The following is a 20,784-nucleotide window of genomic DNA, read 5'->3' as shown; positions in this document are numbered from 1 at the left end:
GCTTTTAAAAATGCTTAGGTTGCCTCTAATGATTTTTGACAAGAGTGCCAAGACCATTTGGTGGGGAAAGGACAGCCTTTTCAAAAACTGGTCATGGGAAAACAGCATATCCACATGCAAAAGAATAAAGTTGGGCCCTTACCTAACACCATATACAAAAATTAGCTCAAAATGAATCAAAGGTCTAAATCTAAGAACTAAAACTAAAAGATTCTTAGAAGAAAATTCAGGGAAAAAAGTTTCATAACATTGAATTTGGCAGTGATTTCTTGGCCATGACACCAAAGAACAGACAACAAAAGAAAAAACAATAGACAAATTGGACTTCGTAAAAATAAAAATTTCGTACATCAAAAGACACTATCAACAGAGTAAAAAGGCAAATCACAGAATGGGAGAAAATATTGACAATTATATATCTGAGAAGGAATCAATACTCAGGCTAGGTAGATAACTCCTAAAGTTCAACTGCAACAACAAACCCCAATTCAAAGTGGGCAAAGGACCTGAAGAGACATTTCTCCAAACAAGACATACAAATGGCCAATAAGCACATGAAAAGATACTCAGCATCACTAATTACTTGAGAAAGTTTAAATTAAAACTACAAGACACACCTCACATCCATTTCACTGGCTAGTTAAAAAAAACAAAAAACAAAAAACACCCAAGAAATAACAAAGTATTGGTGAGGATGTGGAGAAACTGAAATCCTTCCTTGTTTACTGTTGGTGGAATCTGAAAGGGTAGAGCTACTGAGGAACATCGTATGGCTATTCCTCAGAAAATTAAAAACTGAATTACCACATGATCTAGTAGTCCCATTTCCGGTATATACCCAAAAGAACTGAAAGGAGGGTCTCAAAGATATATTTGTACCCACATTCATAACATTATTCACAATAGCTAACACATGAAAGCAACCCAAGTGTCCACTGATGGATGAATGAATGAGCAGAATGTGGTATATCCATACAATGAATATTATTAAACCTTAAAACGGAAGAAAATGTTGGTCTATGCTACAACATAGATGAACTTGAGGATATTATGCTAAGTGAAATAAGCCAGTATCAAAAAGAGAAATACTATATGATTCCACCTACATGACATACTTAGTCAAATCACAGAGATAGTGCAATAGTGGTTGCCAGGGGCTAGAGGTAGGAGAAAATGGGAAATTTTTATTTATAGAGTTTCAGTGAAAATATAACAACCAATGTGGGTTCACTCCTTGGTAGATCACAGACACCACACCAGGCTAGTTGTTACAAAGAAAAAAACTTTATTTGTAGCAAATAAGAAGATCACATGGAATAGCAGTGACTCAGAGAGAGAGGGAGAGGGAGAGAATGAGAGAGAAGGAATGGGTTAGGATGAATATTTAGCTAGAGAAGCCTTGTCATTGTATATAGAGGCAGGCATATGATGTGCCTTAAGGAAAACAGGACTATACACATATTGTATGTTATGTAAATGAAACTGAGGCTCCTTTGTGGGTGGAGAGTTTAGTATTATAATGAGGTACAGGTAATTGCCTGTCATTCCCGGGGTCACTCCTCAGGAGTCAGGGATTTAACTCAAAAGGTCTGTGTGGTCTGGGCGGAGGTCTTGTCGGGGCAGTCGCCATCACCTGAGGGTGGTATCTGGTATCATTTGCCTAAGATAAGAGGTAAGGTGGAAAGAAGAGCTTGGGGTTGGGTGCGGGGGAATGTAAGACAAAGGTTAGTGAGTACAAACAGGTGAGCAATAAAGGTCAGATCTTGGGGTCTAGCTGGTGACCTGAGAGATAGCTGGTCTATGGAAATGCATGATGGTGATGGTTGCACAACACTGTGAATGTGATGCCACTGTACACTTAGAATGACACATTTTATTTGTATTTTACCAAAATTGTAAAAATGGGGGAAATGCCTAGGTTCCTATTTCCTTACATTACCCCTACCTAAGAAGAGGTTAAGTGGCTTGTTTGGTATCCACGTTTATGTTTCAGAATTACCACTTACTATGTGACCTTGGGCAAATGACTTAGCCTCTTTGTATTTCAGCTTCCTCATTGGTAAAACATCTACTTAAAAAGGTGATGTGAGGATTCAACGATTTTGCATGTGTAAAGCACTTAGTCTACCATGGTAAACTCTATGTATTAGCTGTTGTTATTACTATCACCACCACTCAGTCTATTCTCCATAATCCAAATAAAAATTGTATCCTCTAAAGGAGAAATCATTTGCATTTCATTCTGTGAAAGATAATGGATAGCCTGGTCCCAAGTTAAGCATCTGATCTAAAAATAATTGATTATTCTCTTCCTCAGCCAGAACACACTAATATGAACTAGGGTCCAAGTTACTGTGTCCTTTGGGCAGCAAAAGAGTTAAGATACTTAGGTCCAATTGCTTTCATTCAGCAAATGTTAACCAACCGTGTACCTAGTCTATGCAGAGCATTGTACCAGGTGCTGAATTTATTTGCTCATGTTCAGCACTTTCCACAGCAGTCTCTGGAACCCGTGGCCTTGTTTCCTTACTGAAGTGTGCTGATCATCAAAAAGAAATGTTCTATGAAAGCATTCCGCAGTATGAAAATAATTAATTTATAAAAAATACAAGAGGGCACCTCCAAGTGTCCATTTCTATTTCCCTCCTATAGTTATATTTAAAAAAGAAGAAAAAAAACACAACTCTCCATTTACTTTCAGATTTAATAAAGCAAATTGTTCCCAGATAAGTTTTGGCCCAAAATCTGTTAAGAAGAGAAACGTCAAGCAAACTTGCTTTGAAATTGGCAAAACGACAGGGCAGATCATCCCCTCCTCCTCCGGGCAGGCATGTGAATAGAATCGGGAAGTCTACTAACTGCCACGCAGGGAGACACCCAGGACCTGGACATATAGAGCATGCACACGAAAGCTACCCTTGTTAAGGAAATCTCTAAAACTTCCGGCCGGGCACCAGAAGCTAACACTTCTCAAAACTTAACATTTACAGAGGCCCAGATAAGATTTAGCCACTTGTAAAAGAGCTGATACGAGAATTATTATTTTATGAAGTCACACCATGTGTTCAGGCAGCACAGAGGTAAACAAAACAAAATAGAAAGCACTGCTTTGGGAGTCAGATGTGGGTTTGAGCTCCAGGGTTACCACTTCATAGCTGTGTGACTCTGGGAAAATATTAACTTCTCTGTTTCATTTTCTTTTTTTTTTTTTTAAATATATTTTTTTTAATGTTTTATTTATTTCTAGGAGACAGAGAGAGAGACAGTGTGAGCAGGGGAGGGTCAGAGAGAGAGGGAGTCACAGACTGAAACAGGCTCCAGGCTCTGAGCTGGCAGTCAGCACAGAGCCCGACACGGGGCTCGAACCCACAAACTGTGAGATCATGACCTAAGCGAAAGTCGGACGCTTAACCAACTAAGCCACCCAGGCGCCCCTCATTTTCTTATCTATAGTACATGGCTTAAAATTCCTGCCTTTGAGGGTCTTTGTGAAGATTAAAGGAAATGATTCATACCACATACCTAGCTAATGTCTGACACAATGGAAACTCAACATGATGGATGCTCAGTCAACTTTTTATTCTCAGGCAGGAAAAATGGCCCAACGAACTCAACTCTTAATTTACAGGAATAATGACAATGGATCCCAGGCAAATATTGTCCTTAACTTTTCTAGGAGCCTAGTTCTGATAACTGATATTTTTAGGACTCTGACAGTACTTGAGATGCTACCAAAAAAAATAATAATAACCAAATCTTCTCCAATAGCTCTTTCTCACCCAAATTTTACAGTGGGCAATCAAGAAGACTTCAGCTTTATTCTGCAGAGCACCATGTACATTCACAAGGCCATGTACCTATAGTCTTAAGAACTGGGCTCCTCGTCTTATGTAAAAACCAATAATCTCTCTGAGTCTTTCAAGTCTCTGAAGTCTTAGCTTAAAAAAAAGGGATTGGCTTTGCATTTGTGGCATTTCATAGAGTTGGGAGATCCCAAGACCAGCCCCAGGTTTTGATGCTTTATTAGAAGGACTCATAAGGCAGCATATGGTCATACTCACAGCTATGATTTATTACTCTGAAAGGATACAAAGCATAATCAGCAGAGAAAAAGGTAGATGGAGTGAAGTCTGGGGAAAAAAAAAAGCATAAGCTTCAAAGAGTCCTCTGCTGGAAGAGTTACCCAGGACACACAAGTTCTGACAACATATGTGAAATGCTACCAACTGGGGAAGTTCATTAGAGATTTGGTGCCCAGGACTTTTACTGGAGACTAGTCAGGTAAACACTCCCTGCCTAGCATGGAACCAAACTCCAGACTCGCAGAAGGAAAGCAGGTGCTTAGCATACACAGCACTGTTTGCACAAACCATTTAGGTACCATGAGCTACTTTCAACTTAGAGTGGTGGCAATCCTTCTGAAATCCAAGTTCCCGGACACCAGTAAAGGACTGACCTTGCAAGCAGGTCTTTCTAGGCATAAGCAGGCTCAGGCTTGCTTTGTGAATTCTTTTCTGCACACAACAGAACAAATACCCAAATATCAAATTAATACCTGCCCACTGGCCACTAAATTCTCAGAGCAAATAGATGTATTGAAATTCTAAAAAACAAACAAAAAACACACACAAAAACCCTTAGTTGGGGCAACTGGGTGGCTCAATCAGTTGAGCATCCAACTTCGGCTCAGGTCATGATCTCATGGTTAATGAGTTTGAGAGCCCCATGTCAGGCTTTGCTGTGACAGCATGGAGCCTGCTTTGGATTCTCTTTCTCTGCCTCTCCTCTCTCTCTCTATCTCTCTCTCAAAAATAAACATTTAAAAAATTTTAAAAACACAGTGAATATAATTCAGTGCCACAAAATATATTCATTCAGCACATTTGTACCGTGTCAGCCTGCTGTGCTCCAGGCATTAAGGAAGTAACAAGACCCTAGTCCCTGACCTTTAAGAACTTTCAGACCAATAGGGAAGATAAGAGGAGTACATAAAGAGAGATAACACAAGTTGGTATGCAATACTGGCCATAAAAGAGGTATAAATTGGGCCAGATAGAGAAGGCGGAAGAAACTTCCTGCTCTGACGAACCAGGAAGATTCTGTTAAGAATCGCCATAAAGCTTCAGTTTTCAGGACAGGTAGGGTTTGAGAGTAAGTGACCAGCCAGAAAGAGCTTAACAAGGGGAATAAAAGTATCACTCTAGGCACAGGAAGCTACATGAACAAAGCACAGAGCCTGCTATAGGGAAAGGAAAATATGGTTTGAATAGAAGACAGGGTTCAGGGAAGGAGATAATAGAAGATAAGAATTAAAAACAGAGGCTAGTATTGCATCAGTGAAAGTCTCAAATGTCAGACTGAAACTGTCCTTTATGCAGTGGATGATGGGGAATGTGTGTGTATTTACTTTTTAAAGCATGCTACTTTAGCATGAATGAATGAGAGTAGTGACTATAAGCCAAATGGCCAGGACTTTCTCAGTCAGTTTCACAAGAGCCAAAGAAGGTTGGCAGTAGCAATGGAGGTGAAATATAAGTATCATTTGAGAAGAAAACTGGAAAGGAAGCAGAAATAATGTTCCTCGGGAAATGCATGAATCTAGCAAGACTCAAAGTTCTTAAACAGAGTTAAGTGGGGGATTCATGCACCAAACCAAGAATGCCTAGAAAGGCTGGCAGGTTAAAGGTAAAAACTGGTATCATGGCAGAAAATTCCATAGACATGTCTAGAATTCCGATGGAGATGAGGAGCAAGCGCTCACGAGAGAGGCCATGGTTAGAATTATAAATATGGCAGTTACCAGCTTAGAGATTCAACTGGTGGTTGAGCTCAGCAAGGAAAAGAATGCAGTGAAAAAGCAAAGAGAAGAAAGCAGATGACATTGTACTTGTCAAGTGAAAAGAGAAAGAGCAGTCAGGGTGGAAAAACAAAACAGTAGAGTGTCACAAAGCTAGGGAAAGAACCTTAGGAAAGAGGGAGCTGCCAACCTAGTCAGCTGCTTAAAGGAGTGGAGGCAGAAAGGGGCAGAGAAAAGGGCAATAGGCTTGGTAATTGGTATGGCACTTGGGTCCTTTGCCAAAGACAGGGTGGGACAGAAACCTATCCCACAGGAAACTGTGTGTGAGCCAAAGCTTCTTGTAACTATGAAAAAAAAAAAAAGGTGAGATCAAGTTCTGGAGGCTGGGGAGAGTAGTATAAAAGATAAAGTAGTATAAAGAGGGGACCCATCCTCTGATGAGTCTCTCAAAAGGAGTGATGGTTGTAGAAACATGGTGTCTGAATGACAGTGGCACTGGATGAGGTGCTAGGAATGGTTGCCTGCTCCTTCTCTTTCAATGGGCAGAAATGGGGAGAGGCTTATGGACAATCAAAGGTGTTCTTCACAGTCCAAAAGGATAGTGATGATTGTGCAAAATGGTGGGCTTCCTTAGCCAACCATGGTGGATAATGGCAGAATGAAGGAGGAAATGAAGGCCCTTCCAATGGGACGCTGGTTTGAAAATGCCGGGGCTCTCATTTTCAGTAACAGATGTGTGAACAGAAGAACCTCCTGTCAGAGGCAGCTGGTTTGTTTCACTCCAGAATTAACTATCTGCAGGACACTTGAGGGAAAGTGATCCTCTCCACTGTTAGAAGCTTACCAGCTAGGTGTCCACCAACAGGCACAATATTTTTCCCTAGACAAACAGACCTACTGGTAACAGGCATTTTGGAAAAGCTATTTCTTTTGCCTTGAGGCTACAGAACTTGGCTCTTGAGCTTAGCACAGAGGTAGCACTATAAACACATACATGCACACACACAGAGAAGTTCTTTAGACAGACTATTTCAGTTCAAATCCTGACTCCACCACTTATTAGCTTTATGTCTAGACATCACTTAATCTCTGTGTTTTCTCATCTGTGAAATGGACTTAATAGTATCTATCTCATAAAGTTGTGGTAAGGGTTAAATGAGCTAATCTGTGTAAATGTTCAATAATTTTTCACTATTATCTTACTTGAGTCTCACTATAATTCCAAGAGGTAAAGTCAGGTAATCATTATCATCCCCATATAACTAATAAGGAAAATGAGGCCCAGAGAAGAAGTACTGGGCCAATTTTCACACAGAACAGGACACAAGTCAGGACCTTTAAAAAGTCTAGTCTCAGATGCACAAAGCTCTCCATGATTGGCCCACTACCTACCTCTCTGGCCCCTAGCTTCTGCCAGTCCTGCTTTGAATATGAAATTTTGCCTACCACACAATTTCCTGAGCTTCTTAACTTTACGTATTCATCCCTCAATCTCCTTTCAAGTGCTACCCCTTCCAGGAAGCCCTTGGCACTTGATCCTCTTCCCCTCACCACTCCAACCTCCTTCTCCTATGTTCACATCTGACTATTAACATTATACTGCACAGTGATCACAGAATCCCCACTGAATTCTTTCTTTTTTAATTTGAGAGAGAGAGAGAGAGTGAGAGAGAGAGAGAAAGGGCAGAGAGAGAGAGAGAGAGAGAGAGACAATCTTAAGTAGGCTCCATGCTCATCTTGGAGCCCAACATGGGGCTTGATCCCACAACCCTGGAATTGTGACCTGAACAGGAAATCAAGAGTCAGACGCTTAACCAACTAAGCCACCCAGACACCCCTTCCCCACTGAATTCTGAGCCTAAAACAATTTCTGGCACATAACAAACACTCAGTAAGTGTTTGTTGAATGAACTCTTTTCTCCAAACCCCATATTCTTCCCACCAGAGCATGCTTCCCCTTTTATCAACAAATGTTCACTATTTAATAACAGTTTTTTTAAAAAGGAGAAATAAAAATCAACCAACCATAGTGTATTTAAATATTAAACTACACTTAAAACACTTGTTCATTGTAATTAGAAACAGTGAAACACACACACCCTTCAGAGACCTGACCACTCCCACCCGCAGTTCATCAGCCTGTGTGCCTTTGGTCTCGAGACCAAACCCAGATCTATCAAAGATCTCAGCCCAAGCTCAATTAACTTAGTGAGAAGGACCTGAAGCCAGCACATGGAGAAAGGCAGGTTCAAAGATCTCATACTCTAAGACTCCAAGAAGAGATGCCTTTAGGAGTTTGAGAGGTACATAATCCTCCCTGAGCACCACATGTGAGCCCAAGACCCGCTTTCAGTTTCCGGATGCTCAGAGAGTGATCCTAGGAAAAGGCTATCAGGGAAGGAGAAAGCACCCACTCCATCCTCACTTCCTCACACACCAAGCAAACACTGGTGCTCAATTGTCTCCAGCAGAACCTTGCAAGTGGAACCACATCTCCTCACACCTTTGGTTCCCAGCCACCACCCAGTTCGTGTGAGGAAGTAAGTGTCTTCTTTACATCTAGGTACCTCTAGTAACCAAGGCAAATCTCCCCAGTGGCTCTCCCTGAGGAGCCCTGGGCATATATATGGTATTCCCTCTGGCCTGGAAAAAGCAGACAGCATTCAGGAAAACATAAACACAGTCCTAGAAACACACAAACACACTTGAGTGTATTTGTGTTTTACTCTGACTACTTAAGGAGAAAGGTCACCCAGTTTCTTGCAATTTGCCCGTAAATGATAGTTTTGTGGCCTAGGCCTCCCTGCTCCTCTGAGGAAATTCAGGGACTGCTAACCACAGCAGCACATGCTAAGCACAAGAAATTCAGCAAATCACCACCCGAATTCAGCACGCATTGGGTGTCAACTACTTCCAGGATCTTAAACTCAAGGCTGGATATCCAAAAAAACAAAAAACAAAAAACAAAAAAAACCAGAAAACCATCTTAACATCTTTCTGGATCTAAGCCTTGATCATTTGCCAAAAGCATACCTGGTCCTTTAACTGAAAAATGGTAAATATGCTTAGCTCCAAAGCAGAACATATTCATCCTTTTGGAATAATATGGCTCCAAGTGGTCCAGTCTATAAATTAGTATATGGAGTTCTTATTTTCCTATACACATGTACCTTCATGCAGAAGCTTGAATTTAATAGCAGCACCATCTCTACAACTACCTTTTACAAAAAAAGCTTTAAAATATACTATTTCTCTTACCCATAAGTGTGCCTTCCATCAAATCCATCTTTCATAACTTGAGCAATGTTAACAATTTCCATAATTTAGGCTGTTTGTTCTAAAGAGAAACCCAGCTATTTCACTCACAAGATTGGGACACTTCCATTAGTTCCTTGCAACCTCCAAGGTAAAGGGCAAGTTTTGGTGCAGGGCTCTAACCCACAAGCTGCAAGAGCATGACCTGAGCCAAAGTCAGATGCTCAAATGACTGAGCCACCCAGGCACCCCAGTAAAGGGCAACTTTTTAGCCTGGCTTCACCATTGGGCTTTAGCCCACCACATGAGCAGCACCTCCAGCCACAACTTATCTACCCTGTGTGACAATATTGTGGTCTCTCCTTTGGAATCCCATGCCCTTCCTGCCTCCATGACACCGAACATGAAAATCCTTGAACCTGTTCTCTCTATCCCATTCCCCTCTCAATCTAGCAAACTCCTACTGGGCTATGGTTCCAACTCATTTGTGACCTTCCAACTTTCGCAGGCAGTGCTCTCCGCAGTCTCACAATAAGCTGTATGTATTTCCATCAGAACATTTATAGTGAACTGTAAGTACTCATTACCATGGTTGCCCTTGTTAGGAGCATTTTCTTGTCCTTTTTTTAATCCCTAGAATCCAGTCGTCGACTTAACTACTTAGATGAAGACCCTATAAAATAAGTGGGGCAAAGATCATCAACCCTTGTTTCCTATAGGTGGAAACTTAAGCATCTGTGAAATTAACTGATTTGATGAAGTATAGCTGGGTAATGGCAAATCTTGTACAATGGAAACTCTCAAGAGCCAGCAGAGGAATCCAAGAGGAAAGGAGGAAGAGAAGAGAGGGGGAAGGGAACTAACACTGACCAGTGACTCTGTGCAAGACACAGAGTTAGGCACTTTAATATATTCATTATCTTATTTATTTCTTAGAGCCACTTTGCGAGAAATGGAAGATGAATGCAATTTTTTCAGAAAAGAAAGCTGAGATAGAGGTTAAATTACTTGTTCAGTTACACAATTAATAAATCGATCCCAGGCGTGAACGCAATACTGTCTGACTCCAAAGCCAAGTTTATTCCACGACAGTGGCCTCTACAGGGAACATGGGCTTTGAGACTCACATTTGCCCATGAACACAATCCAGAAACACCTTCCTTACTATAGCTCACCCCTATCACCTTGCCAGCCACTGTGCTTCATAAAATTCTGACTTCTGACTTTTCACCTGTGACTGTACCTCACAACCATCTGTTATTAACTGTCAGAGAGCAAAGAATCCCCAGGACTCTAGCAAGAACACAATGATTGTATTTGCATAAAGATGGTATGACACTATTTCAAAAACACTTGAGTGTGCATGCTATCAGAGTAAAAAAAGTGTCATATTTAAGTGGTGAGTAGGGTAACTGGTATAAAGAACTCTTTAATTTAATAAACCTCTACAGCATGTACAATATGAAGACCAACTTTGTTTTACTCAGGTTCTTCATATACTCCTTCTCATTTCCTACATGATACCCCAAAATAAAAAGTATTGGGGTCTTCCAGATATTAAGCCTAAAGAAATAATTACTTGCCAGCTCTCTAGGTCATATTTCAGTTACTCTGGTTCCAGACCATCCTCCTTCTTAGATACCAAGTAAGCATCTGACTCCTTAGGCTGTGGTGTGCTGGGAAAACCATACTTTTCTCCTGTAAGACTTATATCAAGTCCATCATTACTACTTCTTTTTTTTTTCTTTTTTTTTCTTTTTTCTTTTTTTTTTTCTAGGAGAGAGAGAGAGACAGTGTGAGCAGGGGAGGGTCAGAGAGAGAGGGAGTCACAGACTGAAACAGGCTCCAGGCTCTGAGCTGGCAGTCAGCACAGAGCCCGACGCGGGGCTCGAACCCACGAACCGCGAGATCATGACCCAAGCGAAAGTCAGACGCTTAACCGACTAAGCCACCCAGGCGCCCCATCATTACTACTTCTATAGTAACATAAATGTTCCAGGTTTTCTAGAACAATCCCAGTTTCAAATATAATAATTTGTTATGAGTCTCAAGCCAAACAACACGTTTCAACACAGGATTCAGTAAATGTGGATGTAACATGCTTCCTCTAAAGAAGCCCCAGAAAGATGCAGTACTGGCCAGGGGACAGAGCACAGGCTTTTAAGTCAAGGTAAGTAACCAGAGTTTCAATGTTTGTTTGGCCATTCACTGTTGTTGACCTTGGGCAATGTACTTAACTTCTTTGTGCTTCTATTTCCTCATCGGTAAATTAGGCAATTATCATCTAGTTCAGAGTTGTCCTTCCAATTAGATGAGCAATGGCCTAGCAAGGGACTGACACATAGTATGTACTCAATAGTAGGCATTCTTTTCTTGTTATTATTCATAACATCCCTAAAATGAATGGGAAAGAAAGAATTTTGCTCTTCTAAGCAAAAGATCACAAATGATGTGACTTCCCTAATGTAAGCAGAGCTACAAGGACTTTACTTCCTAAGACAACACTTCAGTTACTATATTACAGCACTGTACTGATACTGAAATGGGGCATTAAGTTGTTGGCTCATCATTTTGTAAGCCTCATTCCCAGATATTTCCTGTAATACTTAAACTTAATTATTGCTATCTCTAGGCAATAAAATGTCCTGAATATCATGCAACAAGCTCATTTTCAACTATTATCTTGTATGGTCAAAAGGTTTGCTAAGTGGGTGTCTGTGTGGTTCAGTCAGTTGAGTTTCTGACTCTTGATTTCATCTCAGGTCATGCATGATTCCAGGGTTTTGGGATCAAGCATAGGTCTCCCTGCTTAGTGTGGAGCCTGCTTGAGATTCTTTTTTTCTCTCTCTCTCTCTCTCTCTCTTTCTTCTCCCTCTCTCTCTCTCTCTGCCCCTCTCCCCCACTCAGGCTCTCTCTCTCAAAACAAACAAACAAACAAACAAACAACAAAAAAGAAAAGAAAAGAAAAAAATTTGCCAAGCTATGCATCCTTATTCTGCATCTAGAAGTGTTTTCAGCTTCTTGTTTCCATGAATAGTAGAGTGGAATGCACTTAGGGTACAGGCAGATACTCAGTGTGTGAATGTGACTTTCTCATACTTTACAGACAAATAAAAGGGACATTTTTGATTGAAAAGGCTATCCTCTGATGATCCAAAGCATGGGCTCTAGAGTCAGACTGCCTGGGTTCAAATCCCTGTCCTTTCTTTTATTAGCTATGTCATCTGGGTAACTTCTTTAACTTACCTGTGCCTTAATTCATCATCATCAAATGGGAAAAATAAGAGTACTCAAAATAGTATCAATAATAGACTACTGTGAAGATTAAATAAAGGGATGTAGGTACAGTGTTTAGAACAGTGCCTGGTACACAGTAACTGCTCAGTAAAGGTCAGATAGCATCATCATTCACTTTCCTCGTAGGCTTTAAAAAAGCAATCTGAAGCAACCAGATATAATCAAATATGTTATACCAACAAAGAACATACCTGATCAGATAAAAATAATTTTGAAATAACTAAGGACGATGAATCCTACCTCATCAGTTACTATCCCCAGGCACTATCAATGCAGGAGACCCATAGCATTTGCAGACTTAATGCCTATGGTTTCAACAATTCATAAGGCATCTTGAATATATGTCACATAAAAACTGTAGTTAAATGAAAAATGACACCACACAGGTATGAGGTGGTGAGTGCTTGGCTGATGAGTCTTTGGCCAACCAGCCAGCAACAGCATCTCCATCTGTTTTTGCTGTTTTTCATTAAATATGTGACCTCATTTAAAACTCTGAGCAACTTGTGAGACAGGTATGATGATCCCTATTTTAGGCACACTGAAGACATGATATGCCATGGTGAGAGTTGATGTGGAGTAGCAAAAGTCTCAGAATGCATACCATCAGCATGTCCCAAGATGGTAAACCTGAAACAACCTTAGAGTTCACTCTAGACTTTTTTTTTTTTTTTGCTCTGAGCTGGCAGTCAGCACAGAGCCCGACGCGGGGCTCGAACCCACGAACCGCGAGATCATGACCTAAGCGAAAGTCGGACGCTTAACCGACTAAGCCACCCAGGCGCCCCGAGTTCACTCTAAAAAAAAAAATCAAAGAACTAAACTGAAAACCCAGACCTCTTACGTCTAAAACTCGAATGACTAATCTAAAATGAACAATGGTGAAGAATCTTCCCTAATCAACCTAACACACCACAGTTCAGTCTCCCTCCCAGTACAGATTGCTGGTAGAAGGGGTGGGAGTGGCTGAGGCACAGATCTGACTGAGCCACTTGGCTTGGCCTCGGATCTAGCCCCTGCCTTCAGCCTCACAGCCCAATGTTTTAATCAGCTGACTCAGCGAGTGGCAGGAGAGCCCAGGCGCCTGTGGCCATGAGTAATGGTGGCACAAAACACATCTGTCTAATCAGAAGCTGATGGCACCAGTTCTGTCAAGACTTATTGTAAAACAATGCTTCTGCAAGGGGGAAAAAATGTTTATTCACCCACAAGTTAAGCAATGCCTGTCTTTCTCCCTTTGACTTGGAATATAAATTTGTGGACTGTTTACAGGTCTTATACCCCACTCTTCAAATATTTCTTGGTGCTTGTACAGAAAGACTTATCTAGAAATAATAAACCAAATCCTTTTTTACTAGTAGCTGTGAAGTGTCTAGAAAGTATGGCATTAGGAAATGCTTTCATTTTGGGTTTGTTTTTTTTTTTAAGTCTATCATCATTGTGCAGGATAACACACAGGAAAGTGTTTTCATAGGTTCTAAGCACACATCTCACATCTATAAAGAGGTCACTGCAACCACCTTGAAGGTCACTATACCTTTGGCAAAAATTTCCTTTCAGAAGAATCATTCATTCTTTCATTTACTCATTTACTAATTCATTAAAAATACTTTACTAAGTTCCCATTGGGGGCTGGGCAATGTAGATGCAAAATTAAACCAAAAGTCCAAGTCCTAGGGGACTTAGTCTTTTCCCAAATTGACCAAAAGACCAAATTGGTCTTTTCATCTCCATTGTATTCTAACCACAACTGGTACTCTCTGCTTTCTCCTGTCCCTCTCCCTACCTCCTTATCTCTCCAGCCTTCCTTCCCCCCTTCCCTTCCTCCTTGCCTCTCCCTCTCCTTGAGTTGGAGCCACTCAAGAGTGTGCTTCTCCCTGCTGGCAAGGATGTGGAGAAACGGGCACCCTCTTACACTGTTGGTGGGAATGTAAACTGGTACAGCCCCTCTGGAAAACAGTGTGGAGGTTCCTCAAAAAATTAACAGTAGAACTCCCCTATGACCCAGCAATAGCACTGCTAGGAATTTACCCAAGGGATACAGAAATGCTGAGGCATAGGAGCACATGTACCCCAATGTTCATAGCAGCACTCTCAACAATAGCCAAAACATGGAAAGAGCCTAAGTGTCCATCAACGGACGAATGGATCAAGAAGATGTGGTTTATCTATACCATGGAATACTACATGGCAATGAGAAAAAATGAAATCTGGCCATGTGTAGCCACATGGATGGACCTTGAGGGTGTTATGCTGAGTGAAATAAGTCAGGCAGAGAAGGACAAATATCACATGTTTGCACGTATAGGAGGATTAGGAGGAACTTGACAGAGGAACAAGGGGGAGAAGAAGGGCGGAAATGGTGGGGGAAAGGGAGAGAGGCAAACCATGAGAGACTCTTGAATGCTGACAAAAACTGAGGACTGATGGATGTAGGGGGGAGGGGGGATGGGCATGGAGGAGGGCACTTGTGGGGATGAGCACTGAGTGTTATGTGGAAACTAATTTGACAATAAACTATTTGTAAAAAAAAAAAAAAAAAGAGTGTGCTTCTCCCACATTCTGTAAAAGCCATAGCATAGCACAGGCCAAGTTCCCAATGGGCACTAAGGAAAAATACTGTATTTAGTAATTTCAAAAGCCAGTATATTGTGACATATACATAGCCCTATTACCGTAAATAACCTACTTTTACTATACTTCTGTCAACTAACCTTCCCAGAAGTTACCGAAAGCATTTCTCCCTCCCAACAATCTAAGGAGGTTCTAGTTAAGAGTAACAAATAGACGAGCAAAAACAATTCTTCTCTCAATGATCTATGGATCTTATGTTCTGCATAAGGGTATTCAGCTGGGAAGACCCGTAGGAAATCATGAGGGGCACCAAAAGCTGGGAGCAACAGGAAGTGGGAACATTTTCCCATACCTGACTTATCTCAATGTGGTAATTCTCTACCAAAGTTCCATTTGGGCAGGCATAGACAATAGAAGGCCCAGAATCATAGATTTTTAAGACTTCAAGTTACCTCATCTGGTCCTATTCCCTCACTTTATAAAGAAACCAAAGCTCAAGAAGTGGATATGACTAAGATTACACAGCTTGTCTTTGGGGCAGAAATAGAAGCCGAGACACCTGCCTCCCAATCCAAACACAGGGCCCATTCCTCTCTCCAGAACTGAATTGAGTGCATGCCCGTGAGCAACCCTGAGGCAGTGGCTTCTAGTATACAGCCACGACCCCCCAACACACAGACACACACACACACTGTCTTTCCAGTTACTCTCACTGCTTCTCCCTTATACACCTCTGTCTTCTTAAGGCAACTAGAAACAGCCCTGGGACTTGACTCTCTGTGCCAATGAACAGTTCTCCTGAATGGCAAGCCTGCTTTTATTCTATGAAATGGGACTATTTTCTGCCCTTTCCTTCAGTTCAGAATTGTGATGAACAGCAATGAAATGTTAGCCATCAAGGAATTTTCTATTCTTTGAAGAAAACTTAGAGTGGGGATGATCCAATAGAGCATTTGCATTATAATTAAGTCCTGCTAATGTTAAGCCCAAAAGTTAGATTCCAGCGTTTTATAAAGACTGACAATACTTTTGATCTTTCTACATTTAAGCCTCCTTTTAAAAATAGCATAAAACGCTTGCATGCAAATTTAAGTTAACAATACTTGACACCTGGTCCTCATTAGTGACTCTGGTAGGCGAAGGTAGAGTAGGTGTCATTATCCCCAATCTAAGGAAGGGAAACCAGTTCAGAGAAGCTACCTGTCTTGCCCAAAGCCACACAAGTAATAAAATTCAATGCTGGAGGGGCACCTTGGTCAGTGTCTGACTCTTGATTTTGGTTCAGGTTATGATCACATAGTTTGAGCCCTGCATTGGACTCTGCACTGACAGAAGCCTACTTGGGATTCTCTGTCCCTCTCTCTGCTCCTCCCCTGCTCACTCACTATCTCTCTCTCTCTCAAAAATAAACAACAATAAAAAAATGCAGTGCTGGAGCAATGATCTTATCCAAGGCTCCTCCCTGTGCAATTTAGCTTTAGAATTCTCTGCCCACATTTTCACTTCAACAACACTGAGGAGCTACCTTTTCTGTTACAATTAAGACACGTGAGTCATTTCACAAGAAGCACAGCTGGACCCTGGGACTTCAGCAGCAGCCCCAAAGGCAGGCACTTCCCTCTGCTGGGAACTATCTGACACGGGGGAATTATGGGAGGGTGAACTTCACAAACAGGATTAACCTTTAGGATGATTTTAATTATTCAAAAGTTGTTCTCCACATCCTTTCAAAAACAGTCTGAGATGGCTCCTAGCTCTGAGGATGACTGAATCAAAAGTAAGGGTTGTATTAATACATTTGTTCATTTTTTGTTTTCGGCTTGCTGAGATTCTTTTTTTTTTTTTTTTGGATTATTTTTTGTTGTAATCTCTACACCCAACATGGGGCTTGAACGAATGGTTCCAAGATCCAGAGTCACATGCTCTTCTGACTGAGCCAGGCAGGCATCCCTTCATTTGTTCATTTTTTTTTTTTTTAATGTACTCATATAGATACAGAGAAAAAGATTTGGAAGATTATATGTCCCAAGTTTTGCATTAGTTTTTTCTAAGTATAGATATATTATTATTAATGCTAATCTGCATTTTTTCTTTTTCCACTATATATATGTTTCTTTGGTAATAGCAAAACAAACAATAAGGATCTCACTTGTAGATGCAATCAATAAAGAGCTGAACTCACAGAAACAGAGAATAGAATGGTGGTTGCCAGAGATTGGGGAGAGGGAGAAATGGGGAGAGGTTGGTCAAAGGGCACAAACTTCCAATCCTAAGATGAATAAATTTTGAGGATCTAATATACAATAGTATTCATACTTGAAAATTGCTAAGAGAGTAAATCTTAAATGTTCTCACTACAAAAAATAGTAACAATGTATACACATATGAAATCATCATGGACTTCTACAATGTTATATGTCAATTATATCTTAATAAAGCCGGTAGGGGTCAAACAGTAAAGATTGTTTTTATTTTTAAAACATGTTCTTCATTCTGATAAATAGGAAAGGGGTTATCTCCACAAAGGGTTGGGAAGCTCTATTACTGTAAACCAAGTGTATGAAAAATGCAAATAGTACTCTATGCCACCAGACCAGAAAACCTGCCCTACTTCTCCAGTACTTGGGTACTCTCAGCCTCCAAGAATATAAAATAATATACCAATATTGTACACAAATATTTTGAGGAAAGAACTTGTTTTATATATTGAAACCAAATTCAACATATTTTTTAATTTAAAAATTGCATAATTTCTTAAAACAATTTTCAAGCTTGCTGGGGTCAATCTGAACTGTACCCCAACTCCTAGGAGCACTTGTCAGTTTCATTATTGGAGATTCTTCTATGAAGAAGTTTGGGAAGCCCTATAGCAAATAGCACCATCTTATTTCCTTCCCTTTTTAAGAGAGACTAAGTGATTTTTCCTGTTAGTTAAAAAAAATCAGTTTTTCCTCATCTATAACTTTTAAAATTCCTTATAAAGCAGGCAAATCTAGAAGCCCACAGGGGCATAGTTCACATTACCTCCCTTGCCCAAAGGAGAGAACTGCCCGGCCTGGCATCCTGGGTTCTGAGCATGGTGAGCCCTGGGCTGCCCCATTTCTGCAGGACAACAGACCACTCTGCACAAGGCACTAATTCATTCATTCCACAAATGTTTATTGAGCAAAACCTGAGAAAGGCCTCTTAGGGGACAGTGGGATCATTCACAAGCCAACGGTCAGGTCTAACGGATTAGATGTGGACAATCAATCTTTCATTAGACCTCAAACCACCTCTAGGATAAACCAAACAGGGTCTCTGCCCCATTCACTCACTAGCAGCTGGGTGGGATCAGGCAGGCGTTCTGGAATAGCACTGCTGCTTGAGAAAGGCTAAGGCAGTCACTCATGACCAAAATGACCAAAACTCCTGCATAATTAGTGGCATAACTCTTCTTTAAAATTTTTTTAAACATTTACGCATTTTTTGAGAGACAGAGTGTAAGTGGGGAGGGGCAGAGAGAGAGGGAGACACAGAATCCGAAGCAGGCTCCAGGCTCTGAGCTGTCAATACAGAGCCCGATGCAGGGCTCGAACCCATAAACCCATGGGATCATGACCTGAGCCAAAGTCAACTGCTTAACTGACTGAGCCACCCAGGCACCCTATTAACTCTTCAAAAATGCTTTAAACAGTGTCTGGCACTTGTGAGAACTCAGTAATAGTAATTTTTGCTGTTACTAGTCCAACTTACCATTAATCACCAAAAAAGGTAGAAAGATCACAAGTTTTAGCATCAGAGAGGCTAGATTTGCATCCCAGCTATTTTGTTTTCTAGCTATGTGACTAAAAGAAGTGATCTTTCTAAACCTCAGTTTCTCATTGGTAAAATGGGTTAACTGACAGTATAGGATCCCTCATATGGTTTTTTGAGAACTAAAGACACATTATACACAAAGAAGAGTGTCTGGCCCATAAGTGCCCAATAAAGACAGTCAATAATGCCACTGCCATGCCTCCTTCCCCACCACTCTTGACAGGTCCTGGCATCTGATTTCACCCAGACACCACACTAAGGTACACAAGAACTATAGGGGTAAAGGGAGGGGAGGGAGCACCTGGAGACTTTCCACAGAAACCCATCAAAATCCTCAACTCCTTTCAACCATCCTCTGTTTGGCTGCCACAACTGACAGCTGGGGCCACTATTTCCTCACTGGGAATGGCTGCCAAGAAAGGGACAGGAAGCTGGACAGCAGTTTGAATCCATCCCACCTTCCAGTGTCTGTCTGTCTGTCTGTCTAAAGCCCACTGGGCTTCCTCTGCACATTCCTGCAAGGCTCTGTAGGTCAGGAGGCTGCCTGTTCCTATCCAGGGTCCATCCCTACCCAGCGCCCAAAGCTCTGGAGTCTGCTGGTCACAAACCAGCACTAAATGAAAATAAGGACTTTTCATTCAGAGAGAAAATGGGGCCCTCAAAATCAAAGAGTATTGATAAAAGCAGGAAAGAAGGAAAGGGAAGAGGAGGCAGGATGGGTGCAGAGAGAGAGAGGCCCACTTCATACCAGCTTATGGAGCCCTATGTCCTAGTCCGCTGAAGTAATGTTTTCCGCTCTGAAAAGACGAGAAACCCCACTCCTGTGATTTGTAACTCACGACGGAACTAGGTATGGGTGTAGGGAGATAATTCCAAAACAAACTGCTCTTTTTCCAAGTACACCTCATGGGCTCCCAACCCCTCCTTCCCAACACCCCACCTGTAGATAGGTCCTGACGCCCTCCCTTACCTCACCTGAGCAATGTGGGGGCAGCTGCTCTGCAGCCAGGCCCCGCCAACAGCCAGCGCCAAGCCCAGGATCAGTCCTCAAACGCCCCAGGAAACGCGACAGCCCAGCAGAACCCCCGCCTACACGGCACGTCGGCTTCCTGAGGACTCGGACCCCAAAGCAGCGGACCTGGCTTTTAAGTAGGTGCGGATTTGAAGGGACCTTGCGGGTTGCCAAAACGCTGCTCACGCTTTAGAACTCCGAAGACTACAAAGCATCAGTCAACACCAACACCTCCCTCACTTAGGAGGAAAGAGAGACCCAGAGAGGGAAAGAAAGTTGCCTTAGGTAACACCCGGAGTGGGCAGAGAAAGAGAGACTAGAACTCTGCTGCTTTAGTCGCAGCGGGGCACGGAGAGCTTCTGGCCGCCTCCCGCGTCCTCGAGTCCACAGACCGGACAGGGCGGTGCAAACCCCGAAACCCCGGGTGCTGCGCGTTACCTGCCTCCGGACCCGGCGCTGCGAGCCTCCTCTCCCGCCAAGGCGCGCCTGCCGCTCTAGCCCCGCAAGTTCGCTGGGCCGTCCAGGTGTCGCCCCGCCGCTGTCAGCGCACGGGGGCGGGTGCAAGCTCCCCACTGCGGGCGGGGGGCCGGCGCGCAGGGGCGGCTCCCGGGCTCGAAAACCAATGGCGTGGCGCCTGCTCTCCGCCCCCGGCGCTCCTCGCCCCGCCCCCGGCGCTCCTCGCCCCGCCGGCTCCCCAGGCCATCTCCTGCTTTCCTCCGCCCCTCCCAGTTCTTCTCTTCCCCTTGGCCCTCCCCGCTCGGGCCTCCTCCAGTGCACCTTGCCCCGAAGCAACTTCTTCACTGTGCAAATGAGTCCACTTATTTTGTGACCACTGTGCGTCGGGGGTCCCTGAAGCCGGAGAACTTGGCGCGCAAGGAACCCGTCCACTCAGAGAGAAGGGGTGGCCACCGCGTCGGGAAAGCGGATGGGATCAAGATGCTTTAACCGCTCCGGACGTCAGTTTCCTAAAGTGTAAATTAGATTTAAAAAAAATCTCACAGGCAGTTGAGAGGATTAAGTGAAGTGATGCTTGAAAAGTTTCCAATAATAT

General features: G+C 42.4%; 1 protein-coding gene across 1 annotated transcript in view; it reads right to left on the bottom strand.

Annotated features, from left to right (window-relative positions):
• The window catches only part of SYTL2 (synaptotagmin like 2), a 116,520-nt gene extending 96,292 nt beyond the window's left edge, over positions 1–20,228 (bottom strand). Inside the window, exon 1 of the mRNA XM_077778409.1 lies at positions 20,172–20,228. The gene's annotated coding sequence lies outside the window, so the exon portion shown is untranslated. The remainder of the gene's footprint in view (positions 1–20,171) is intronic.
• Between the last annotated feature and the right edge of the window lie 556 nt (positions 20,229–20,784).

The sequence above is a fragment of the Crocuta crocuta genome, unplaced genomic scaffold (genome assembly GCF_008692635.1).
Source record: "Crocuta crocuta isolate KB4526 unplaced genomic scaffold, BGI_CrCroc_1.0 scaffold1247, whole genome shotgun sequence".
NCBI lineage: Eukaryota > Metazoa > Chordata > Mammalia > Carnivora > Hyaenidae > Crocuta > Crocuta crocuta.
Note: the sequence above shows the minus strand (reverse complement) of the source record. Positions and strands in the feature narration are given on the sequence as shown.